The sequence below is a fragment of the Dermacentor silvarum genome, chromosome 4 (assembly GCF_013339745.2).
Source record: "Dermacentor silvarum isolate Dsil-2018 chromosome 4, BIME_Dsil_1.4, whole genome shotgun sequence".
Lineage (NCBI taxonomy): Eukaryota > Metazoa > Arthropoda > Arachnida > Ixodida > Ixodidae > Dermacentor > Dermacentor silvarum.
Window position 1 is genome coordinate 231,694,987 of NC_051157.2, and position 26,947 is coordinate 231,721,933.

Below are 26,947 nucleotides of genomic sequence, written 5' to 3' on the forward strand. Positions count from 1 at the left end.
ATTCAAATACACGTAAAGCGCAGAGATGCTTTTATGAGAGAACTGATGGACTGATTTTAAAGCAATTTGTTGCTTATAAGAGACAAAGATTAATTATAATGACTACAGCAAGCAAGCTTTTCATTTGGGGCATGGCATGCCATTTTTAACAAGAATTGCTGAAAGTCAGTAAATTAAAAAAATAAAAAAGCACCAAATAAGTTTACAAATATGTAGCTCAGCATCAAAAATAGATATCGCATTGGTGTAAAATGCACCCGTTAGAGCATCTAAAGCGGAGAAATTCTAAAGCGGTGTATGAATTTACACCTTATGTGAATTTGTTACAATTTTTGCATGGGTATGGCGAAAGTAAAATTCACAAATAAGTGGTATGTTTGAGGGCGGCAAACATCATTTTTGTCCGCTTGAGATGTATTATTTATTAGGTGCAGTTTACACAATTGCGATATCCATTTTCATTGTTACGGTACAGAGTCATAAACTACAAGTCTCATTCTTGAAATTTTGTAATATCTATGAATTTTTGTAAATAGGTTGACAGCCTAATGCCGGCGTCCGGCTGCGTGCTTGCCCCGACGAGCTGGTCATACAACCATTTCGGGGATCCGACTCGGGCGGCATTTCGCTCTAAAAAAAAAAAACTTTCCTTGAGCGGAGTAGACTGTCTCATAAGCGGCGTTTAGCAGAGCCAAGGCTGCGAGTTATAGGAAGGCAGGTGCTTGCACAACGTGAATATAATTCGTATGTCTGCTACCATGCCATATGTGCATATTGTTGCGCAACGACGAACGCTGTGGACACTTTAAGGGGTCCTGAACCACCCCTCGGGTTTGGTGAGAAAACGTAGTCCGCGGACAGCATATGCTGTTGTGAAAATCTCAGCCAAGTTTTGCCGTCGTGCGCGACACGTGGTGCTTGCAAGCAGAGCGCGAAGTCACTTTTCTTTCAAACCCTCTCTTTTCAACAGAAGCCTGCCTCCTTACTCTCTCCTGGACGCTTTATTTCGTAACAAAGCGGATTCCCATACGCGACTGCTATTGGCCAATACGTCAATCGAGAAGGATGTTTCGATCAGTGCGCTTCTTCCTACTGTTACTGTGTATATTTATTGATGAAGCTCAATAAACAGCCTGAAATAAGTGAAAATCTGCTTTCGAATTTTGAAAATAATTACATACTTCCGGAACAAGCTGAATATCGTCTGCTCGCGCTTGGCCACGACCACCCCCGCAGGAATTATATTTTGGCCACCCTGCTTATTGGTGTTGTCGTAGCCATCGGGTCTCGCTAATTTTGACTAGTTTTCAACTAGCCTCGAACCATGCGAAACATAATTAAGGCCAGACCACACGCACGCTTGACAGCGGACGCTCACTCCTGGGTAAGCGCTTCTGATAGCGTTTCAAAATGAGCAAGTTGGATGTGGCAACTAACCGTCGGTCAAGCTGGTGAAGGCCAAAGCCGGTCCGCACGACATAGCACAGCCAGACGAGCATATTAGCGCGAGCACACACTAAAACAGTCGGAGCTTGATGTGGGCGAGTTGGTGTAACATATTTGAAAAAAAAAAAAACAGTGCAAAAGAGACAAGGATGAAAAGAAGACAGGTAGAACAGACGGGCGCTCAAGCCCTGATGTGAACAAAGCACACACTGTGCATACACACCGCAGTTGCATGTAACTGCGGTCAGGGGGTCCGGAACCGGGGGGGGGGGGGGGGGGGGGGCATGCCCCCACACTCAAAGCTGTTCCGCCCCCCCCCCCTCTTCCTCCCCCCCACCATCTGTGAGGCTAGCGACTCCTTTGACTAGTTAAAGGGTGCTTCTTTTCTTCAACAAACGCAACAAAATTTTCTGGAAGTTGGTGAATTCTGAGACTCTCTTTGTCAGTGCTTTTTATGAGTCGAGAGCGCTGCCTGTTTTGTCTGGTTCAATGTATCTTAAGGAGGGGAAGGGCTCGCACTATATTTTGCAGCCCTTGCAGGAGCACGTCTCAGCACCAGGACTTTAGGATGCCTCTCGTTCTCTGCCTTCTTCCTTGCCCCTATCCAAGCCCATGAAAAGCAATACGATAACAAAGGTCGGTGTAAGTCTATGCCTAGACAAGCATGATTTAAAACTTTAATCTATCGCTCACGAAGCTTGAAATGTGCGTTTTCTACAGGTTCAGCGCAAACCGCCCTGGTTCTGCCACACGGAATGACCGTAGTGAAAAGTGTAAAGGGAAAGCGTGACCCACGGTCATGTTGCTGAAGGGTTACAATCGAGAAGCTTGTTTCCAACTGGTCAGACATGTCGCCTTTCATGCATACGTAAATTAAACCACAATCCGCAGATTTTCCAAACAGTTCCGGACACCAGAATTAACCACACAATAAATAAATCAAGCTTTTTATGTTTTATTAATGAGGTCTTCTGTCATAAATATCAGTTAAATATAGTAACTATATATACATTGTACTGGAAAATAAGGAACAGTGGGGCTGTGGCTATAAGAGGGAGAACGACAACGAGGAGGATAAACCTGGTTTCGGTGCTTGATCGGCTGTGTTACCTCTCGCTGCTCTATCGTGCTAGTAGCGAACGCTTCGCGACATTTGGTGGAGGTGCTGGGCCTTTTGCAAAAGTGGAACTCCGCAGCCGGACGATCCCTGTCACATCTCCCATGCCTGAGGAGACTAGTCCTCCCCATCCACCCCAGGCACCACCTCCGGTCGTCTGTCCTGGCGCGCCACGCCAACGGGATCCTCCCATATTCAATGGCACTGACGATTATGATGTAGAGCTGTCACTGTACAACTGCGTGAGTGCCTACAACAAATGGACTGAAGCTGACAAGCTTGGTTATGTTCCATTCTACCTTTTCGGGGTCGCCCATCTTCGGTCTTCGGTTGCCTTGCTGTGCGCAAACTTCGGGCTGAACAACAGCTTTGCTGTCGTGCCCAACGAAAGGGCGAAACCTTTACCAGCTCCATTGAAGATGTAGTTGACATTTGCCGGTGCATCAACCCAGATATGACTGAAGATGACAAGATCAACATCTTGAAAGGCATAGAAGATGACGCCTTCCAAATGCTCTTGGCAAAGAATCCTCAGACGGTCAATGACCTCCTAACGCTTTGCCAGAGGTATGAAGAGCTACGCAAACAACGGCTTTCTACCCGCCGAGCTCTCGCTCTGGACGTCGCGCTTTCAGCTCTAAGTGACGGCGTCAGTGATCCTCCTTGCAGTACAGCCATCTTCGACCAAATCAAGCAATTTGTACGAGAAGAAGTGGCATGCCAACTCTCTCTTCTGCCAGCCAGTCAAGCGCCAGAGTCACCCTTGTCTCCCGATCTCCGTCAGGTGATACAGGAACAAGTTGCTAACGCTGTCCCACTTGCTCATCAACCGCCTCTTATGCCTGTTCCACTTACGTATGCTGCCGTTGTCGCGAATCCAAGGCCCCCGTCTGCAGCTATTCAATCGAGACCTACCAGTGCCTTTCCCTTACCTCCACACTTAGCTGCAACATATGCTCCTACAAGCAGCTACTGGCCGCCACAGCAGCCCGTGCGCCCACCTCTCCAATATCTCCATCAGACTCAGCCCGCTGCTCTCAATCCATGGCGCACCCATGACAACCGCCCTATCTGTTATTCGTGCGGCCTGCCTGGGCATGTAGCACGGCTTTGCCGCCGGCGCGGATGGTATCCTTCAGATTCTCCGAAGGCACAAAGCGGCAGTTTCGACTCTCCGTTCCATTCCGCTCCTGCCGCTCAGCACTTCGAAGCCTCACCTCCTGCTTCCCGAACCTTCAATACTCGTCGATCTCCGTCGCCCCGTTGGCGTTCTCTGTCACCGCTTGTCCGTCGCGCTGAAGCTATCCGAGAGAAAAACTAAAGAACGCAGTTCCGGAGGCAAGAACTGCGATCTCAACAAACTCATCAAAACCTCATTTATTTCCTGCGAACGTCTTTGAATTTTATGCAGAAGACATTGCCGTTCATGCGCTTGTAGACACGGGAGCAGCAATATGAGTGATTTTGGACCAGCTTAGTCTTCAACTTAGAAAAGTCGCGCCACCATATTCTGCCATTTCACTACGTACAGCAAGCGCTGCGCCGATTGAACCCGTAGGGAAGTGTACCGTGCATGTTGTTATAAGCGGTCAAGGAGATTGACGATCTGGGCGTGCTGACCGGGAATGAGGTCGCGATAAATACACCTGGAAAATGTAGGGTCACACAGCGGCATCAAAGGAGTTCGTTATTCTGCCTCGCTGCTCCCATGCCATGATTTTAGGATGGGACTTTCTGTCATCTCATCATGCCGTTATTGATTGTGCCCATGCGGAACTCACTCTGTCGCCATTCGGCAACCATGTTTTTGAAGATACTGACGACGCTTCCGGTCGTGTGTTTGCCACCACCGACACCGAGATTCCTGCATACTCTGCCGCACTTGTACCCGTTTCCTACGTCGGGTTTCCCGACTCCACGGTTCTTTTCACGCCGTCTAAGCTTGTTGCTCGCCATCATCCCTTTTTGCCATTCGACAAGGTTCCAGCGCACTTTATGTCTCAAACCTGTTTCCTTGCCCTGCTAGCCTGCTCCACGATGAGTGTCTTGGTTATGCTGACGAAATCGAACCAAGCTTCCTTTGTGATGTGCCTGACAACCCGGCTTCGCCTGCGGTTGACGCTATGGCCCTTCAAGTTTCTCCTTCGATGCCGCTGTGTGACCCTACATTTTCCAGGTGTATTGATCACAACCTCATTCCCGGTCAGCACGCGCAGATCTTCAATCTCCTTGACAACTTTCGCATGTCATTCGACCTATGGCCTATGGTGCTATGATGCTGGCAAAATTGCGGATGAAACGGCGGAATTATGACGCTAACCCAATGAAGCTGCGCAGTTCTTTCAAGGTCTGTGGTCGTGGAAACTGGGCAACAGCTTGTAGTTTCGCCAGATCAGGGAGTACACCTTCTTTCGACACGACATGGCCGAGGATGACCAGCTGCCGGGCGGCGAAGCGACACTTCTTCAAGTTAAGCTGGAGGCGAGCATCGGCGATGCATTTGAGGACGCGTTCAAGTCAAAGTAAGTGGAAAAGAAAGTCCGGTGAAAAGATAACGACGTCGTCCAGATAACACAAGCATATCTGCCATTTGAGGCCACGCAATATGTTGTCCACCATTCATTCAAATGTGGCAGGCACGTTACACAGGCCAAATGGCATCACGGTGAATTCAAATATACCGTCAGGTGTGATGAAGGCCGTTTTTGGACAGTCTGACTCAGCCACTGGCACTTGCCAGTACCCGGATCGTAAGTGTAAAGATGAGAAGAATTCGGCACCTTGGAGGCAGTCTAGCACGTCGTCAATACGGGGTAGTGGATAAACATCCTTGCGGCTGGTCGTATTGAGAGGCCGGTAGTCCTCGCAAAAGCGAGTTGTGCCATCTTTCTTTTTGACCAGCACTACAGGAGAAGCCCAGGGACTGTGCGAAGGTTGTATGACACCGTGTTGCAGCATGTCTCCAACGTGCTCAGCGATGACGCTGCGCTCAGTGGCGGATACACAATACGGCCTGTGGCGTAAGGGCGCATGGTAGCCGGTGTCGATGTGATGGAAACAGTGGAAGTACGGCCTAAGCGAGATTGTTGTAGGTCGAATATATATATAGAGCGAGAAAGACACAGGTAAACTACACGATGCGACATGAGGCCCCAGACGTCGCCCCCACACATCAGATATAATTCCGGAGCCCCTGGCGGTCTCCTACGTAGCGTAGATACCAGAGCTGCAGCGGGGTGCCACAATGTGTCCGCTGGCTGAGCGCACTGCAGCTCGCTGAAGACAACCGCGTTTGGCTTACGTTTGGCACATTGTAGGCGCCAAAATCGGAAGTGGCGTCGTCGTTAACATCCAAAACCATGCATGCGCACTAGTTTTGAACCTTCTGCAAAATACTAAATATCACCTCTAACCATTTAGAACATCACGTGCAAGCAATGCACCAATCATAGACTCGAATGAAGTAGAAAAGAGACAGTGCGGGAATGAGGAGGACATGCAACGAACAATGAGGGTTGCTACCTTGTACACTTGTTTTAACTCCGACAATTAACCCATGGCCCTCAGTACCCAGTGGCTGCGGAGCACCTGACCAAGGCGGCGGTCAGACCTGCGACGTGGCAGAGGGTGCTAAGAATCTCTGGGTCCGGACAGGCCGCCAATGGAAACTGAACCTGGCAACGTTCAACACGCGCACCCTCTCGAGTGAGGCTAGCTTAGCAGGACTATTTGAGGAATTATCAGGCATTGCCTGGGATATTATTGACCTTAGTGAGGTTAGAAGAACTGGTGAAGCTTACACAGTGCTGACTAACGGCCACGTCCTCTGCTACAGAGGTCTTCCAGATAAGAGAGAATCCGGGGTAGGATTTCTAGTCCATAACAACATAGCGGGCAACATTGATGAATTTTACAGCATTAGTGAGAGGGTAGCAGTCGTCATAATAAAGCTGAATAGGAGGTACAAAATGAAGGTAGTACAAGCCTACGCCCCAACTTCCAGTCACGATGATGAAGAGATAGAACAGTTTTATGAAGATGTGCAATTAGCAATGAGAAAGGTGCAAACTCAGTATACTGTAGTCATGGGCGACTTCAACGCAAAAGTGGGAAAAAAGCAGGTTGGCGAGCAAGCAATTGGAAACTACGGCATCGATTCTAGGAATGCAAGAGGAGAGATGTTGGTGGAATTCACGGAAAGGAATAGGCTCCGAATAATGAATACATTCTTCAGGAAGCACACCAACAGGAAGTGGACCTGGAAAAGCCCTAATGGAGAAACAAGGAATGAAATAGATTTCATACTCTCTGCCGATCCAAGCATAGTACAGAATGTAGAAGCGTTAGGTAAGGTAAAGTGCAGTGACCATAGGTTAGTGAGGTCTAGGATTTCTCTCAATTTGAAGAGAGAAAGAGTGAAATTAGTCAAGAGGAAACAGGCTAACCTAGACGCAGTAAGGGTGAAAGCAGACCAATTCAGGCTGGTGCTCGCAAACAAATATGCAGCTTTAGAACAGGAAGATGAAGATAACATAGAGCTAATGAATGAAACCGTAACTAGGCTGATCTCAGAAGCAGCAATTGAAGTGGGAGGTAAGGCACCAAAGCAACCTGTAGGGAAGCTCTCCCAAGAAACAAAGGACCTAATAAAGAAACGGCAAAACATGAAAGTGTCCAACTCACGAGATCAGATAGAATTCGCTGAACTGTCAAAACTGATCAACAAGAAGAAAGTAAGGGATATTCGAAATTATAAAGTGGGAAAAATTGAGGAAGCCGTAAAATATGGACGCAGCATGAAATCAGTAAGAAGAAAACTAGGCATAGGACAAGGCAAGATGTATGCACTGAAAGATAAGCATGGTAATATCATCAGCAATTTCAATGACATAATAAAAGCAGCAGAAGAATTCTATACTGACCTGTACAGTAGCCAAAACAGCCAAGCTACTTTCATTCGAAATAGTGATGAACCGGATACAGAAGCTCCTTCTATAACTAGCGATGAAGTTAGAAGGGCCTTGAAAGACATGACCAGGGGAAAAGCACCTGGAGACGATGGAATAACAGTAGATTTAATCAAAGATGGAGGAGATATCATGCTTGAATAGCTTGCGGCCCTTTATACGCAATGCCTCACAACTTCAAGTGTACCAGAGAGCTGGAAGAACGCCAACATTATATACCACTGAACACACATTGGTCTAGAAGCCGTCTTCAAGACGTCTTGACAAGATAAGTAAGACGTCTTGAAAACCCTTTTAAACGTTTACAAGACGTCTTGAAGACGTTTTGGCAAGATTTTAAATACTTCTTCAGGACATCTTACCAAGATTTTGTCGGACGTCTTAAAACGTCTTGTAGCCGTCTCTAAGACCGTCTAATGCACCGCCAAATTTGGGATATCAGACGTCTTACAAGACGTCTTGTAGACGTCTCAAAGACGGCTAGAAGACATCTTGCAAGACATCTTGGGAACGTTTTGAAAACGGCTACAAAACGTTCTGCTGGACGTTTTGAGGATGTCTTAAAAACGTTTTTAAATGCTTTAAACATCTACTGGTCGACTAAGGCATGGCATTTTCTAGTCGCTCGTATTTAGTTACTTAAGCCCTAAATATTGTTTTACAGTATTTATAGTATTTACAAAAGATAGTGACAGTGGAAATATACTTAGATCTAAAGTGGAGAGGATGTGAAATTTGAACACGACGTAGGTTATTTCAACACAATGTATTCCATAAAGTTACGCAATCTTCACTTTGAGGAAAAAAGTGAAGAAACAAATAAGCAATAACCATGCTATGAATGTATATATAATATATGAAGTACAACGGACTTGACCTCTCTAAACTTTAGTTCAACACCTGATCTATTGTCACCTAGGGGAAGCACTAGCACAAATGACATTTTAAGTAGTTTCCAGAAGCTGAAATTAGGTCATATTGCAATCCAGCTGGTCTGTCTCCTTCAGATGTCAACTATCCAACGAAATGTTGCCTAGCTTCAGTGATCTGGCTAGAAACAGCATACACTGCGCATTACGTCCAGGAAGACCCAATATCATTTTACTTACCTTGTCAACACTGATCTAGATTTGCAGATGGAATAATATAAAAGCCTCCTGCAACACTATTACAGAATTTTTCCTTGCATGGATGTTTGGCACGCACAAGAATTTAGATACACAAAACACCCTTCCATTATAGCATTAATTATAAAGGAATTGAGTGTCTCCCTGTTATCTGCTACATAGAGAAATCAATGAGGATGTTCGTATTCCTCGCAATATTGAAAAAAGGTTGGCTTTACCGATAGCACCAATCCCTATGGCCCATTTCTTACAACCCACCATAGCAACACTGAAATATTGGCAAAGCCACAAAAGTGATGAACACGTGTCAAAGCCACGTATGCTTAACATAAAGCATGATTGTTCACACAAATGAAGCGCTAAAGTGGTCAAAGGTTTCAAAGAATTTTTAATAAATCAATAACACGCCACTACATAAGCAAAATGTTTCTAATGCACCTCCTAGAGTTTTGCATTGTGGCTGGCTGTTATAACAAATTGGACACTTCACGATTCAGGGAACTAGCTTAGACATTTCCACAGGCTGATGCACCCGCAGAAAATTCAGCGTGTTCCAATGATGCTTGACCTCAGATTTCGCACCTGCAATTAGAAGGTAAGACAAAAGATGTTAGATATGTTACAGTGAAACTTCGTTATAACGAAACGGGGTATAACAAATTATTGTATACAACAAAATGACATTCCCGCTGAAATCTCCGAAGATATCCATGTTTTTATAACCTCGTTTCAACGAAGTAAACTTATCCTGCCAATAGATACACCAAACTTCAGTTTTTTCCGAAAAAAGAAATGCCCGACCCTTGCAGGCTCGCTTCTGCTCTCCGCAGGGTAGAACACACATTCGTTGCCGATGTTTAAAACGTTTACGTATTTGCGTTGAATCCACCGTCGAACACTGGTACTTTTCACCACTACGCGTAGTTGCGCGTAAGCAGACTCTAGATCGCCATCGCAATTCCTCTTACTGCGGCACCACGCAGGCTATATAGTTAGTGCAGCTATAGGCGTGGCCTCGGAGATTGCGCCGGTGCAATTTCAGAGGCCACGCCTCCCTGTGTCTACCACGTGCTGCTCGCACACGACGAACATAGTTGGTGTCGCAGCGTGCAACCTATTCAACCGCGTCGCCGTTTCGCCGGTTTCCCGATGCTAGAGACGACCTAACTAAAAGCGGTAACGAAAGATCATGACATTGAAACAGAAAGCAGCTATCGTAAAGGCAATCGTGTCAGATGCTAAGAAGTGGTGTGTTAAGGACGCCAAAGTTTCTTTTGCTGTTTTATTAGAAGTTCAGCGAGCACGTGGCCATGTAGTGGTTCTGCTGCTCGAAAAACCGTCTGCTTCTATACAAGTTGAAATTTGTGCGCGACATTGCGCATATATTGCAGTGAACGGCAGTAATGAACATAATGACGTAATTTTGGCTCCCCCTTCAACTTCGCTATAAAAAGATTTTATTGCATATGACTGAAGAGTTCCCACTCATTTATACCGCAGCCTTGTTTGCAAACAGTAACTGTTAGAAATCCGACCTAGGTATCTTCCGTATGCAGATGCAATAATGCCATCATTGCGATTCGGCCTTATCTGTAGCCTTGGTAGCAAGCCCTCGAGATATTACCGTGAAATCCGAATTCTTGGCAATAACGACAGCCTTGTCCAAGAAGGCCAGTGCCATTGTTGGAGGCTGCCATGTCCTCCGCAACTACGTCGCAAGCGACATTTTTCGTTTTCAAATCATACACATGCTGCAAGCCCTTTTTCGAAATTGCATCTTTTGTTGATTTAAACGTAGTAGCAGTTTGCGCCGAAAAATAATTCTACACCATGTCCGCACCAGTTCATGATGCAACGTGCAGGCAGGAACATATATGCGGCGCGCGTCATAGGTTTTCAGAACACGTGACAAGGCCTCCTTTTGGGGACATATTGAATGGCAGCGTCGACTCCAGGACGCGCGGCCAAGCGAGGTCACTGGTCAACTTGAACGATGTTCTACGCAACGAATGAAACACTTCCGGGGTAACCGCACTCAGAATGTTCGCGACGTAATTTGAGCCAGGCGCGTAGCCAGGATATTTCTTTCGGGGGTGGGGGTGGGGGAGCTAAAGCACCGCGATCGTCCTGACTGCGGTGCTTCGTTCTTTTAAGTTCCCAGGCGTCGGAGATGCGTTGAGACGCGAATGCCCATAACAGCCGCACGTTCGAAGGATACGCGCCTTTGTTAATAGGCGACGTGCCAGGCACAAAACGGAGCAGGGCGCAGGCCGTAAAAAAAAAAAAAAAGAAAAAAAGAAAAAAAAAGAGACGAGATTTGGAGAGAGAGGGGGGGGGGGGCGGAAGCCCGGTCACCCACCCCCACCTGATACGCCACTGCCATGAGCGTCCTGATTTAGAGCAAATTTGCCGGGATCGCTGTAAAATTTTTGCTTTAATCCTGGCGACCAGATTTCTGACAATGACTTGCACAGATTACGTCCGAGTGAGCATAACCGGAAATGTTCATTCGTTCGACGAAAAATCGTTGAGGCCTGCCACATTGCCGGTCACACGCGCCCTCGAGCTCGCACGACCCTCGCCTATGTCCCTTGAGTGAGCAAGGCCATCGCAATTGTTCTGAAACCCTATGAAGTCAATGTCCCACGTTTAGGCCCACTAGTTGCAGCATGAACAGGGAGATGTGAAGATGCAGAAGGTATGTTCCAAGCATTGTATACAGAACAGCCGGCGCGAATCGCGACTATCTTTACATCAGCGAAAGCAGTCATTCTGAAAGCGCTTGAAGCATGAAACCTATGTCAAAGATATCAATTAGAAATGAATCAGAAGTGAAGAAACAATGTTGCTTTCCATTGCACTTGCGGAGCACGTGGCAGGCTGAATATGCCACCGACGAGACAAGGCTTCTATCATTGCTAAGGAAACTGGATTTGAAGGGAGTTTCTGGAATCCCTTGCTATCCAGACTACAAAAAACTACAGAAAAAACGCTGTATCGCAACGATGGCAATATCCCGCCTGCATGCGCAGAATGCCGTCGTTTCGAGCAGTTCGTGTTGTGAACAAGGCTTGCGTGCGTCCAATTCTTATTACCACTTTTTGATCGGCGTCCTGTTTTTTTTTTCTTCTTGTAACATGAACCAAGAGAAAGCATAAGCCAGATGCAGCACTGAATTTGAATTTATTATTCTAGCTGTTGCAAAGTATGGAAGTCAATGTGAGCAGAAACACTGAAGACGGCAAAATTCTACGTATTAATCATTCTTGTGGTTTAAATTAGGACAGATAGATTTGTCAGTGAAGCAGCATAAAAAAATTAGGTCCAAACTATCAGTTAATGAGGACACAAAAATACATATGCCGCACATACAGGTCACACAATTTATTTATTTAAAGGCGCAAACGATAGGACATTACATCCGTGTGTTATTCTGAAGGCCAACATCTTGTTCTATCATTACTGAGGCCGCAATGACGTATTCACCTTCTTCTGTCATCCTCGCCTCAGTGGTAAGCTCAACCTACTCAGCGGTTGGTTCAGCTTACCGGTAACATCATACTCAATTAAAATGACAATTACATGACAAGCGCCATGGGCTAGTCATATCACTACTTCAAACCATTACGTTATTAAGCACCTGGAATAGCATGTCAGGCGAATAGCCAGGCTAAGATCTCCAGCATCTCATTAAAGAATGCTACTTTCTCTCTATGTAACACAGAAAGCAGCTTAATAACGTAATGGTTTGAAGCATGTGATATGACTGGACCATTGCGCTTGCCCAAGTGCTATCTGCCACATGCAATGTTTTTTTTTTTTTTAAATTTGGTTCAGTCAAAAAAAAAAATCTTGTAGAATGAGAACATACGGTATGTTCTCATTCTACATGGTCCTTTTTATTTTAGCTGAACTAAATTGTAAGAACATGTGGCAGACAGCACAATTGTGCTGTCCAAATTGTTCTAAATTAGTCGATGAGGTGGCCTATTGCTTCTACGAAAAATCTAAACGTTTAATTGAACAATTGACACTTACACTAATTAACTTTTTATTAATTACCTCACTGCAAATATTTTAATTGTAGCTAGTGATTATGCCAGGCATATCGACTTGGAACAAATTCTGAGGATGGCAGCGGTTTCGAGATATGCGGTATCAAACTTGCAGTAAAAATGCACAGTTTTCTAACTTAATTTTTAAGAAAACACTGTTTCATACATTGAAGCACACACTAACTGGAACGCCAATGCATTTCGGTGGACACATTCAAAATTATTATATCGAAACTAGCGTAGTCCTCAAATCTCGGTCCAAGTCGATATGCATTGCATACCCACTAGCTACAATTCGTAGATTAAAAATATGTGCTGCAAAGTAGTTCGTTTATTAGCGCAATTAAGTAAATTATTCGGAAAGCATATTGGTTTCTCGTAACGTAATGGCCGCCTTATCGAGTAATTTTGATCAAGGTTTGTAATTGTGCTATCTGCCACAGGCAATTTTTAAAAAATTGGTGCAGCTAAAAAAAGACACCACGTATATGGTCACATAATCCGCTCTGGAACAACAATGCGGCCTGACTTGTAGACTATATTTCCGCATGCCTATGGCACAAGAGGAATAAGAAATGACCTTTTCAGCGTTTCAAATAATTAGTCTTGCGATAACAAAGGCCTATCGTTAAGTGGATCACAGGAAACCACTCTCTCATGCATCGTCCTGTTTACCAGCGCTTCAGCTTGTTGATAGAACGCTGCAAGTGTCTGATTTTGCTCAACGCTTGACGCTACGCGCGAGTAGGTACACATACCTCAATTTATTTAATTATTCAGGTACCTCACGGGTTCCCACTGGAACATTAAATGAACAAGCATTTACCATATGCCGCTCTACTATTGCCGCTACCGTATCCAGCAGCTACCGGTTGGTTTGCTTGCATTGCCTAAAAAGCACGCCACGCGTACAACTGGCGCAGCTTAGCGAGCACGCGCCAACCAGACTTGTGCCTGAGAACGTCGCGGCAACGGTATAAAGCGATGTATAGCTGCTTTGCTAAACGTTCGTAACAACACTAAAATTTCAATTTCCCTTCCCTTTCAGAGAAGTGCGTTGGAGGACATCGCTACCAGCGATCCCATGAAGCTCTGATAAAATAACGGTTAAACAAGAAACAAAGCAACAATTCACAACAGCGTGACCCGCCGCGGTGGCTTAGTCGGCTAAGCCGTTTTGCGCTGCCGAGCGAGCACGAGATCATTTTGATGGAGGCGAAATGCAAAAACGCCCGTGTGCTTGCGTTGTATTGCACGTTAAAGAACCTGAGGTGGTCAAAATTAATCCGGAGCCCTCCACTACAGCGTGCCTCATAATCAGAAGTGGTTTTGGCTCGTAAAACCCCCGAAAGAACACAACAGCGTGGAAACGCGTAGATGGCCTGGCGATATTTCTTTAACCAGAGAAACAAACAAGGAAACAAAATATGGGGCGTGCTGAAGGTGCGCAAATCCCGCCTGCGGCGGCCGCATTAGAATGGGGGCGAAATGCAAAAATGTCCGTGTGCTGTGCATTGGTTGCACGCTAGAGAGCCACAGGTGGTAAAAACTCATCTGAAGTCCCCTACTAAGGCGTGCTTCATGATCATATCACGCTTCCGGCATGTAAAGCCCCAGATTTTCATGAATTTTAGTTACGAGTTCACCTAACGTTTCGTTTTCAGCCTGCGAGATTTAGCATATTCAGATTATGACTTGCGGTAGGAACGCCGATGCGACTTAATTTAAGCCATGCACAATTTATGGGTTAAATTGATAGCGCGAAAGAAAATTATGCGCAAAGCGGCGTGTTCCCGAGTCTGCATCCATGAGCAAGCACCCACAAAGATCGCAATATTTTAGAAATGCCTACCAGCAATCAATAGATTCGAAGCGTGGGTGAGAGTAGCTCGACCAAATGCGCAGTACACAGTTACATCACCGTCACTAAACGCAAATGAAAAGACTAAAACAAGTGAGTCACACGCAACCAGTACAATACGAGTTAAAACATAACACGTTACAAGCAAGCGCAGTAACACGCAACAGCAAGCGCGCGATTTTACGCGAGAACAGTGGGGATCAAGATTCGAGGCAAGGAATATTTTTTAATGGCGCTACCGCGCCAGCCAGGAATTGAATAACAATAAACATGCCAAACAAATTATGTCGGCTACGCAAGTTTGCCTCATCGCGTTCGTGATCGCCAACAATATTAATGCAGGAATGGTGGTCCACTGGAAGAGCAAGCAGCGTAGTTCTGTATCGCCAAACGAGCGACACTAGTTGAAGCCCTAAAGTTTCGGCATGCGTACAGCAGCAGCTGTGATAAGCCTGCCATGAGTAATTGACTCTCCTTAACGTTAAAAAATTATGAGGTTTATACGCGCCAGAACCACGATCTACATTATGAGGCACGCCAAAGTGAGGGATTCCGGAATAATTTGGACCACCTGGGATTCCTTAGCGTGTACCTAAATCTAAGTACACGGGTGTTTTAGCACTTCACCCCCACAGGGACACTAACTGTCCCGAACGCATTCCACGGACCATGGATGACTGCAATATAATTAGGAATTAAATTTGTCAGTGCAGCGCTATATCTCGCACGTTGTCAGGATCATCGAGAAAAAACACGAAAACGCGTCATGAAATAGTTATTCACAATGTGGAAAAAGCAAGCATTATTTTATCTGTGACAAACATGTATCAACGTTTAAGACGGCGGCAAGCTCACAGTATACTTTTCGAGCGCGTGGCGCGAACGTGACATGCCCATACAAAGCGCATTTGGGGGTAACAATTCTCAGAAATAAGGCACTTTCGTGCGGTACTCACTTTTTTTTTTTGTCCGTATCGACGAGGCAGAATCCACTTTCCGAGTCAAAGAAGCGACGCCGCGTACTCCGAGGGTCAGCAAGGGTCCTTGGTTAACGCATCGAAGACACAAAATGGAGAGCACGCTCGGCCAGTTTTCGAAGTCGGAAACAAACGCGCGAACCGACTTGCCCGAACAACCGGCGCCGCTTCCCGCCGTGAAAGATGTGAAACGGAAAAGATTGAAAGGGCACGTCGCGAGAGAGAACGGCAAAGGGAGGTTGAGCTCCCGCGACCAAACCAACGCCCTCGCTCATGGCTTTTGTCACGTGATAGTTGGAGGCGTCTAGAGAGAGTGGCTTGTGAAGAGGAAGAGGCGCTATGCAGCCAGGGCCGCCGAGCATGGGGGGAGGCAGAAAATTCCAATCTCATCCTCCTTCCATGTCTGCCAGTCGCGGCGCCGTTAGCCTTTCGTTTGCACGGAGAAAGGAAACTCCGGACGCGCCCGCACTGAAATGCGCAATGCTTGCAGCGTTAGCTCCGGATACTTAGGAATGGTGAAATCGACATTCTCGGCAATCGCTACACCGATTTCGATGACGTTTCTTGCATTTAAAATACAATGTAAAATCAAGTATGGGCTGGAAGCAGATGTTGATTTAATGTCGGCGCTGTCTTTCGAAAGAGTCTCGAAAATTGGAAATTATCATGTTTACAACTCTGCGACATAGCAATACTAAACGATATCGCAATTTTGTAATGTGCACCTAATAACACGTCCAAAGCAGACAAAATAGATGCAGTATACGCGGCTCTGAAAGATACCGCCAATTATCGAATGTGCTTTTTTTTTTTTTGCAACGCCCTTGTAAACGTTGTGATATAAGCACACGTGGACTGCAAACTTATTTCTAAAGCAAATTTGCCCGCTATACGCGCTCCGATCTTGGTAGACGCTTGCATAATACCCCCGATATGCATCGGCTGTATATGGCTGCACTGATCATGAGCTGCGGACCAACCGTGCTCGGTCCTGGTAACTGCAATATCGGTCTTGGTGTAGTTACCAATTGGTTAACTTAGCGCTTCTATGTATGTGACAAATATTCCAAGTAAATATACAAAGTAGGGTCATTCAAAACATTTCAAAGAGGTCGCAAATAAACTTTGCAGTATTAAAATTTCTGGAACGCTTACTATAATATGTGGTGCACTGCTAAAATCGCCGTGCTGTGGTTGCAAATAATTGGGCAAAACGAACACGTCTAGATGAAATGCCATATATGCTGCTCTCCCACCAAAGTACACATCCTTATTTATAGCGCCAATTTTAGCTGTAGGTTTTGAGCGTATATAGGTATTTAATTTGAAAGAGCGATGAAATGAACAATTCAGTCTCACAACTTCGGAGTACACGACGGTGAAACGCGTTTTAAGGAATTGAGGAACTTGCGATACTATAGTTTTTTACTACATGATTGAACAGCTGACAGCGGAATTGTGATGCAGCTCAATGTGCAGATTTCGGTAGGAGCGAAAAACTGTCAAATAACGCGCTGGCGTGGATGTTGAACTAGCATCGTGCGAAAAACGCCATTTGTGACAGCCTGCAGAAAACCGCACAGGTAAAAAACCCGAGCGATCTTCTGCCACAAAAATATATCATCGAACTCACCTATTCATCTATCTGAAACTAACACTCACACTAAATTTGCGCAGCTGCTCAGCGCAGGCACACGTTTTTCTGTTACCCGCCACGTTAGCTAAGTGGCTATAGCATCGCGCTGCTGAGCTCGAGATCGCGGGTACGATAGGATCGAAATACAACAACGATCGTGTACTTAGATTGATGTGTATCTTAAAGATCCCAGGTGGTCAGAATTAATCCAGAGTCTCCACCTACGGTCTGCTTCATAGTTTAGGCACGTACAACCCATGGATTTATTTTTCACTCTTTCTGTTTTCTCAATTAACGTGGTTAAAGGCCTTAGGTCTTGCATGTATGCTGCCTTCAATGTAGCACATTTTTTTTTACGTTTGCTTCATGTTTTTTTTTGTTCGTGAAATACGTATAGACGCTACGACTGGACGTACTGTGCAACGACACATGTGCAGCTAATGGAAATGTACATCTTACAGGATGGTAAAATGACAGACCAAAGGATAGGCAGTGCATGTACACGTTTTTAAGTACAGGCTGTGTGACCAGTATCCATGGGTGCTAGATATCTAACAACCGTATAAAGCAGCGGAAAAAACTGAAACGCATATTTTATACATATATCTGGATAAGGATCCGCACAGATATCTTCCAGACGTTTTTACAGAACGTTTTCTAGCCGTCTTAGCAAGATGATAGCTTAAAACAGCTTAACAAGACGCCTTCAAGCCATCCTTCGCAGGACGTCTTCAAGACGTACATATAAAGACGTCTTGTAACCGTCTTGAATAGTTGTAGACGTTCTAGTTGATTTTGGCTGGTCCAAGACGGCTACAAAACGTCTTGTGTTCAGTGGGATACTTATCCATAAGAAAAGAGACGTTAAAGAATTGAAGAATTACAGACCCATTAGCTTGCTTTCAGTATTGTATAATATATTCACCAAGATAATTTCCAATAGAATCAGGACAACACTTGACTTCAGCCAACCAAGAGAACAGGCTGGCTTCAGGAAGGGATATTCTACGATGGACCATATCCATGCCATCAATCAGGTAATCGAGAAATCTGCGGAATACAATCAACTTCTCTATATGGCTTTCATAGATTATGAAAAGGCATTCGATTCAGTAGAGATACCAGCAGTCATAGAGGCATTGCGTAATCAAGGAGTAGAGGAGGCATACGTGAATATCTTAGCAAATATCTACAAGGATTCCACAGCTACCTTGGTTCTCCACAAGAAAAGTAGAAAGATACCTATCAAGAAAGGGGTCAGGCAAGGAGACAATCTCTCCAATGCTATTCACTGCATGCTTAGAAGAAGTATTCAAGCTCTTAGACTGAGAAGGATTAGGAGTGAGGATCGACGGCGAATATCTCAGCAACCTTCGGTTTGCAGATGACATTGTCCTATTGAGCGACAATGGAGAGGAATTACAATAAATGATTGAGGACCTTAATCGAGTAAGTGCAAGAATTGGGTTGAACATGAATATGCAGAAGAGAAAGATAATGTTCAATAGCCTGGCAAGGGAACAAGAATTCAGGATCGCCAGTCAGCCTCTAGAGTCTGTAAAGGAATATGTTTATCTAGGTGAATTACTCACAGGGGACCCTGATCATTGGAAAGAAATTTACAGAAGAATAAAATTGGGTTGGAGTGCATACGGCAGGCATTGCGAAATCCTGACTGGGAGCTTACCACTGTCGTTGAAAAGAAAAGTGTACAATCATTGCATTCTACCGGTGCTAACATATGGGGTAGAAACTTGGAGGTTAACAAAGAAGCTCGAGAACAAGTTAAGGACCGCACAAAGAGCGATGGAACGAAAAATCTTAGGAGTAACATTAAGAGAAAGGAAGAGAGCGGTGTGGATCAGAGAACAAACGGGGATAGCCGATATTCTAGTTGACATTAGGCGGAAGAAATGGAGCTGAGCAGGCCATGTAATGCGTAGGATGGATAACTGGTGGACCATTAGGGTTACAGAATGGATACCAAGAAAAGGGAAGCGCAGTCGAGGACGGCAGAAAGTCAGGTGGGATGATGAGGTTAGGAAATTCGCAGGCGCAAGTTGGAATGCACTAGCGCAAGACAGAGGTAATTGGAGATCGCAGGGAGAGGCCTTCGTCCTGCAGTGGACATAAATATAGGCTGCTGCTGATGATGACACTTGTTTTATCTAGGGACCATAAGAGTGCCTCGATGTGCGCGCCCCCGCAAACGCAACTTAACGACGCGCGCTACTCTGGTGCCATTTCGTAGCCATCGTCGCTATATTCCGCCTTGCGTGGCACTACGCGTTTCTTCTCACGCTTTCGCCATACCCTCCTCCGCTTTCTGCCTCATGGTTCCGCTGCACCCACCTCCGCTTTCATCCTCGAGCTATCTTCGCTCTCGTCGTCTTTCATCGCGACGCTGTGCTCCGCGTTCACTCTCAGCTTTCGGTGTGCTCATTCGCTCTATTACGCTGAGGGACAACGCCGACGCTCACCGCAGAAACGGGCGACCTCTAAAAAAATAACCAGAAAGCTCGTCTTCTCGCATAGCGTTCGCCGCAAGCCTTTCCCAGTAAAGATTACGGTTGCATAAGCTGCAGTTGCCGGGAAGTGGCAACTCTGTGACCGGACTATATAGTATAACGCCGCGCGTTGCAGCTCAGCCAGTCAGTGCGGTGATCGGTGCGATGGCTCAAACTATCGCGAAAGGAAAACACGCATTGTTGAGTTGTGCTCCAATTTCGCATTAGGGAGTACCGTAATCGTCGGTGAACTTTTTCAAGCAACTTGAAAATATATCTATATGTACCTAAATGCCCTGTAATCGACACCTAGGACCTGGGCATCCATTTATTGCCCCCCCCCAAAGAAAAATATCATGTCAGTACTCTTTAATGAAACAATAATTTATTAATTTTCTTTATTCCACATAGCTTTAAAGGCCCCAAGGCGTTAAAGAAAGGAGTGAATGGGGTAAAATAAGAGAAAAAAATTCGCAGTTTCGCCCGACAGGCGAAGCATCGATTGCGCTAGCAAATTAATAGAGAGTTATACGAAGGAAGGATAGTAGTTTAATGGGCCGTATAAAGTTGTAAACGTTCGCTTACTAATTAACTAAATAGGCAAGCACGGTGTCACGCGCGCACAGGTAAACATGACCACGTCTCGCTCGATGAGTGCGGAAACTCGCTGTGAAAACGCCGGAGTGAAAAGCGCGCCAGCAGCAGCAGGCAAATTGACCTTCGTGCTGTCTCTCGTATCGCTTCAACGCGAACGTCGAAAGCACAGCGCATAGGAAGCTACCAGCACTCGGCGCATGCACTTTTTATCCATCGCAGATCGCTTTGAGAGGCCCGCGCGGGCGCGCACATCGCCCACATCGCAGATCGCTTTTAAGATACGGGCGCGGCCGAGCTGTGAGCAGCAGCCGACGGAGCAGAACGCACCTGTAAAACAAAGGAGTCTTCGCAGTAGAAGGGCGGGAAGGGGAAGTTTATTGCTCGAAGAACCGTAATAACGCGTCCATACTGGCCGTTCGAGTCAGTCCAGAAGCGCCAGATCACGAGCGAGCCGCTCGCGCCGAGCGCGCTAGTAGCCGCCGTCGTCCTCTTCCTCTAATATTTAACACACTCCGGGGCCTGAGGTGGCGAGTTCTAAAGGGTACAATTTCTGCACAGGTCGGATCATCTGTGAGCCACTGGGTATTTTAACTTTACACGCACGGACGTTGCCATCTTTACTTCGGATGCAGTCACTTACTACCCCAGTCTTCCAGAACATTCTGGGAGCCTTGTCTTCGTGAATAATCACAACATCACCTTTACTGATGCTATAAGCTTTTGATGCTTTCCTCAAGTGAACGTTTCGAAGTGTCAGTAGATATTCACGAAGCCATCGCTTCCACAGTTGTTCCATTATTAGCTGCCTGTGGACCCACAAACTGAGCAGCTCAGTCTTTCTTTCTCCCTGTTCATCAGACGTTTTAGGATTAGACAAGAGACGGCTGCCTAACAAAAAATGAGACGGGGTTAGAATGTCTGGCTCTTTAGGAGAAGAGTAAATGAAAGTTATGGGTCTGGAATTCACAACGGCTTCTGTTTCAGTCAGCAAAGTGCTCAGTTGTTGTAGGTCAACAGACGCCTTTCCCAATGACTTGCGAAGGCACATCTTCACAATCCTAACTAACCGCTCCCAAAACCCACCCCACCAAGGAGCTCTCTCTGAAATAAATTTCCAAGTTATGCCGTGGGTAGAGCAATACTGGCTGACTTCCTCTTTCCTCAACAACTGGTGCATGCTAGCTAGCTCACGTGCAGCTTTCTTGAATGTAGTAGCGTTGTCTGAGTAAACTATTCGCGGTGTTCCACGTCTTGCACAACATCTTTTGAAAGCCATGAGAAAAGCGCTAGGAGTAAGTCCAACCACATGCTCAAGGTGAATTGCTCTAACTGCTGCACACGTGAATAGCACTATGTACACTTTAACGCCATTGCAATCTTTCACAAAAACTGGCCCTGCAAAGTCAACTCCTGTAACCTCAAAGGGGCGCGAATTGCACACACGATCACTGGGAAGAGGGGCTGCCGGTGCACTCGCAGCCTTGAGTCGGAAACGAGCACAAATCACACATTTTCGTAGCACTCTCTTCACTGCTTGTCGCACTCTGGGCACCCAGAACCGGGCGCGAAGTTCATTTAATGTGTCACCGACACCGCCGTGGAGCACAGTTTTGTGAGCTTGCAAAATGACGAGTCGCGTGACCGGGTGGTTGGACGGTAGCAGCACAGGCGTCTTTTCGTTGTATGTGACCTCGGCGTTCTGAAGGCGAGTTCTAATCCTCATGACGCCCTTTTCGTCAATAAAGGGATGCAGGTCTCTTATGGACGACGTCTTGTCGAGGTCTTGTCCCACTTCAAGTTGGGCTCTCTCTTTGGCATAGGTATCTGTCTGCATTTGCTTGAACCAGATGTTCTCAGCTTCTTGAACTTCAGTAGCTGTAAGTGATCCTTCTGTATGCGACGTTGGCGATCTACAGTTGTCCACGAAGCGTTTGACCCATGCTGTCACTCTTGCCATTCGTAACCAAGAACTAAATCGTTCAGCACTGAAAAGTGGTTCTCTTATCACGCTCACCAGTACAGGAACCTTTGTTTGTAACTCGGAAGAAACTTGTTCGTCTTCCGGTCCAGAATCTGGAGCGTCAGATGTCGTTGGCCAACTATTTGCCGCACGTAGAAGCCAGTTAGGTCCTTTCGACCACAGCTGGCTATTTCGAAGGTTTGTGAGCGAAAGCCCACGCGTCAGCAGATCAGCTGGGTTTTGTGTTCCCGGACAGTGATGCCACTGGTCTGGATCTGTTACTTGACGTATCTCGTTAACTCTGTTATAAACAAATTGCTTCCACTTGGTTGCCGTGCTTTGTATCCAACAAAGCGCTACACTTGAGTCCGTCCACAGGTGCTCTTCTATTTTCCATTGCCTCGACTCTAGAGCCTCCCGTAAGAACTTTAGGACTCTAGAAGCCAGAACCGCTGCTATCAATTCCAAACGTGGTAACGTGATCCGTTTGATTGGAGCTACTCTACACTTCGAAAATAGAAGCTGAACATCAACGTTACCGCATTGATCTTCCATTCTGAGATAAGCTACGGCACCGTAAGCAACAGAACTGGCATCAGCAAATACGTGAAGCTGGGAGCTTGAAGGCTTGTCCAAGAATAACTTCAGCTCACACCTGGGAAGTGAAAACACCGGATAGCATTTTAGCTCATTGGACCAAGTTTCCCATTCGTGTCTAAGTTGCTCAGGCATAACTTCTTCCCACGCAGTGCCATGCTCCCACAATCTCTGAAAGAGGACTTTCATCCTAACGACAAACGGTGATAGCCACCCAAATGGATCGAAAATCCGTGCGGTTGTCTGAAGGACACATCTCTTGGTGTCGTTCTTCTTTTCGAGAATCTGCAACAGAGATTCCATGTTTAGAATAAGCTTGTCAGCAGCTGTGTCCCATAGCAAACCAAGAACTTTCGTAGGAGCCATTGCTGAGACAGAGTCCAATCTATCAGTGATGTACTTTCTTAACTCATCATCATTGGTGGACCATTTTTGCAGCTTCATGCCCGCTTTGCTGAGGATGAGATTTGCTTCGTTATAAAGACAGAAAGCTTCTTTTGAAGAAGGAACTCCTGTGACAAGATCGTCAACGTAGAAATTCTCGGCAAGTTGCATGGCAGATGATCTCAGCGTAGGATCGATGTGCTTGAAATGATACTGGAGCGTCGCTGATAAGAGGAATGGACTTGCTGTAGTTCCAAATGGCACTCGTGTCATCCTATACTCCACTATTTTCGGCACATGTTCACTTGACATTGGCGTGCTGTCAAACCATAAAAAACGCAAGGCGTCGCGATCAGGCTCTTGAATGCCTATTTGAAGAAACGCCTTTTGTACATCTGCAGTGATTCCAATCTTGTGTAGCCTGAAATTCACAAGCATTTTAACCATGTTGTTGTTGATCTTGGGTCCTTTTTCTAATAATTCGTTCAGAGACGCTGCTCCATGCGCGTGTGACGAGGCATCAAAGACCACCCTCAGCCGTGTCGTCGAGGATGATTCCCTGATAACAGCATGGTGCGGCATGTAGTAACATCTCTCTGCCGAGTCTTTTCCGTTGACTCTTTCCGCGTGATCATCCAGTTCATACTGCCTGACTGCCTTGTCGTACTGCTGAAGAAGCTCCTCGTTACTACCAAATCGCCGCAATAAACCGTGTAGGCGTCGAACCGCAACACTTCGGTTGTCTGCTAGGTATGTGTTGACGGATTTCCACGGTAGCGCTACTTCGTACCTCCCGTTCTTGAATGCTATGTTCTCCGTGAATTGCCGAACCACTTCATTTCCATGCTCGTCGTGGGTAGAAGGGTCAGAAATGCCTATGCTGTCTAGATCCCAGAAGTGCTGTAAGATTTCAGACACGTCAGTCTCTGTGCAACTCGTGCGAAGGACACAAACGTGCGCGCGGACTTCTTTAAAAATACGACCGTCGCATGGTACAGGCCCTTGAAATGTCCAGCCAAGCTTGGTGTTGATCGCAGCAAGTCCTGTCACTTCGTCGTGCGACCAAACATCGTTTAGCACGAGCTTCCACATTTGGTCGGCTCCAATGAGCAAGCTTATGCCGACTTCTGTTTTTAGGCCAGGAAGCGATACAAAGTCAGCAATAAACTTCTTTTCATTAGCCAGCTTCTGCACAAATGACTGTGACTGTGGAGGTTCAAGCAAGTGATCACAGATAAAGGGAACCTCCAAAGCCTCGATTTCGTGTTTGGAGCTGTCAAATTGGCTCATCAAAGTCACCTTAACCAAGTTGAGCTGCTCTTTTGGCGCACCGCTCGAACCACCGAACGCTTTCACTTCAACATCTACCTTCTTCAGTGTTGGCAGGCTTAGTTTTCTGGATATATCTTCTCTGATAAACGTTCTCTGGCTTCCGTTGTCCAGGACCCCTCTTATATAGCAAGAATTGCAGTCGCTTAGAGCCCATACTCGGAACGTCTGCAGTAATACGTCATTTTCAAATAAATTGCTTGTAGGTGCTTGTGCGGCAGCATGCAAGCTCGGGGTTTGTCGTTCACTCGGTTTCTTCTTGCTAGCGTAGTTGGGGTCACAAACAGCTGTTGCGTGCTTGCCTTTACAGGTAGCGCAACGGATATTGCATCGACAATCTTTCGAGTGGTGGCCTGATATCGTGCACTTAAAACATCTGCCCGACTTGGCCAAAAGGCTCTTCTTCTCCTGCAGGCTTATTGTAGAAGTGCACGTTTCCGTAACGTGGGTGGGTGAAAGGCAGAAAAAACAATTACCTTTCGTCTTGCTGGATTCGTTGTGTAACACGGAGGCGGTAGGCGTGGCACAGGTCTTCCTGTCACGCCTTCCATCGTGCGTGTCGCGAACGCAGGAATCCTGGTGACCACTTTTTTCACGAGCTTCGACCTCCAGTCGGAGAAAATCCAATAGCTGGCGCAGCTCCGTCTCTGACGACTGGATCTCATCGGGCTTTTGTAGTAAGCTCTGTCGCTTGTAGTGTTCCACCACGATGTCATTGGGGATCGCTTTCGTTAGAATCTCGACGAGCATCGCAGCGTATGAAAGCTCCGATCGTCCAAGAGCCTTGAGACCTCTCACGTTAATGTGTACGGTATCCAGGAGATTCCTCATAGCGGTCACGTCAGTAGAAAACCTCACTGGTCTCAGCATTCAAAGATTCTCCAAGTACTTCTGCTCGATGATCCTCACGTTGCCGAAGCGGTTGGTTAGAATTTCGATGGCATCTGCATATGATGCGTCCGTCACTTGAATTCCCTCGATCGCTTTGGCCGCTGGTCCAGCCAAAAGGGTTTTCAAGTAGTGAAAGCGGTCGATGTTCGTTAAACTGGCATTTTCGTGGACGGCATGCTTGAACAGGTCCCAGAAGGGCTGCCATTGTTGCACTGTTCCATTGAAGTGAACCAAGTCGAGCTTCGGAAGTCGAGAAGCACCGACAACTGGTGTTGAGGTATCACCGAGGGCACGATGTCCCGAGGTCGTACCTGAAGCTGAGGCGTCGTTAGGTGTCGGTAGGCCTCGATCCGCGGTTGTTTGAGACTGAAGTTGTTCGATGTGGTGACAGAGAAGGGACAAGGTTGCTGCCGCGTTGTCTTCATAATCCGCGACCGAGATGTAGTCTTCGGATGCTTGCTCGTCCATGAGGTAACCCTCCAACTGTTCGTTGAGCACCTGTAGTCCGTCGTTGCAGTTCTTCAGTCTGTCATGCAGCACTCGAAGCGCTGGAGCGCTAAAATGACTCGATTCCATGAGTTGGCTTGCCTCGTTTCGGAGACGCGTGTGCAAAGCTCGTTGGGTTGCTCGCTTGCCCTTGATCCGCTCCATCTTCGTTGCCGGCGAAGTCCTTTCGTTGTCGGGTCGCTTGGATCACAGAGTCCCGGGTTCCGGCACCAAAAAATGTAAAACAAAGGAGTCTTCGCAGTAGAAGGGCGGGAAGGGGAAGTTTATTGCTCGAAGAACCGTAATAACGCATCCATACTGGCCGTTCGAGTCAGTCCAGAAGCGCCAGATCACGAGCGAGCCGCTCGCGCCGAGCACGCTAGTAGCCGTCGTCGTCCTCTTCCTCTAATATTTAACAGCACCGCCTCGCTCCCGTGCCTAGCGCGCGAAAGAAGAACGCGTGCTTCCGGCCTGCCTTCCTCCCTTGCGTGCGCTACATATTGACTCGCGATTGCTGGCTCACCCTCGTATGCTTTCACTCGCTCACACACCGTACGGCGCGCGACGACGATGTTATCGCCGTTGGACTTTATACGAAATCTCACGGCGACGGCGAAGACGACGGCAGAAATGCACTTGGAGTGTCCATATAATTGCAATCGCAATAAAATAAATGCAGTAAAACGTTTACAAAAGGCATGCTGTAGAGTGATCTTGAAGTTGTCCGTGTCTTCGATGAGTGTGACTGATGCGGCAAGGCGATTCCAGTCCACGTTTGTCTTATCGATGAAGGAATGAGTCTTTAGGGAGTGCTAGACATTACTGGTTCTTCATTTTTTTTTTCATTAAATGGAGGTCTTGCAACTCGAAGCCCTAGGAGGAACACTCACAAGCCTTAAAGCACTCTACATAATTATAATAATTAGCTTTTCTACGTATTAGTTTCGGTTTCGTTTCCCATTTGGTGCATATCGCGACGTCATGACGCAAAAGACAGTCACGCGGGAGCA

The 26,947-nt window shown here is 46.4% G+C and overlaps 1 protein-coding gene and 1 long non-coding RNA gene across 6 annotated transcripts in view; both read right to left on the reverse strand.

The window, feature by feature from the left end:
* LOC119449313 (protein O-mannosyl-transferase Tmtc3) overlaps positions 1-26,947 on the reverse strand; it is a 731,059-nt gene that overhangs the window by 108,458 nt on the left and 595,654 nt on the right. The gene's annotated exons all lie outside the window — the stretch shown is intronic.
* On the reverse strand, positions 9,026-15,856 carry LOC125944956 (uncharacterized). Its single transcript, XR_007466651.1, has 2 exons — positions 15,530-15,856; positions 9,026-9,239 (listed from the first exon to the last, which is right to left on the reverse strand). It is a non-coding gene; the product is annotated as an uncharacterized LOC125944956 (long non-coding RNA).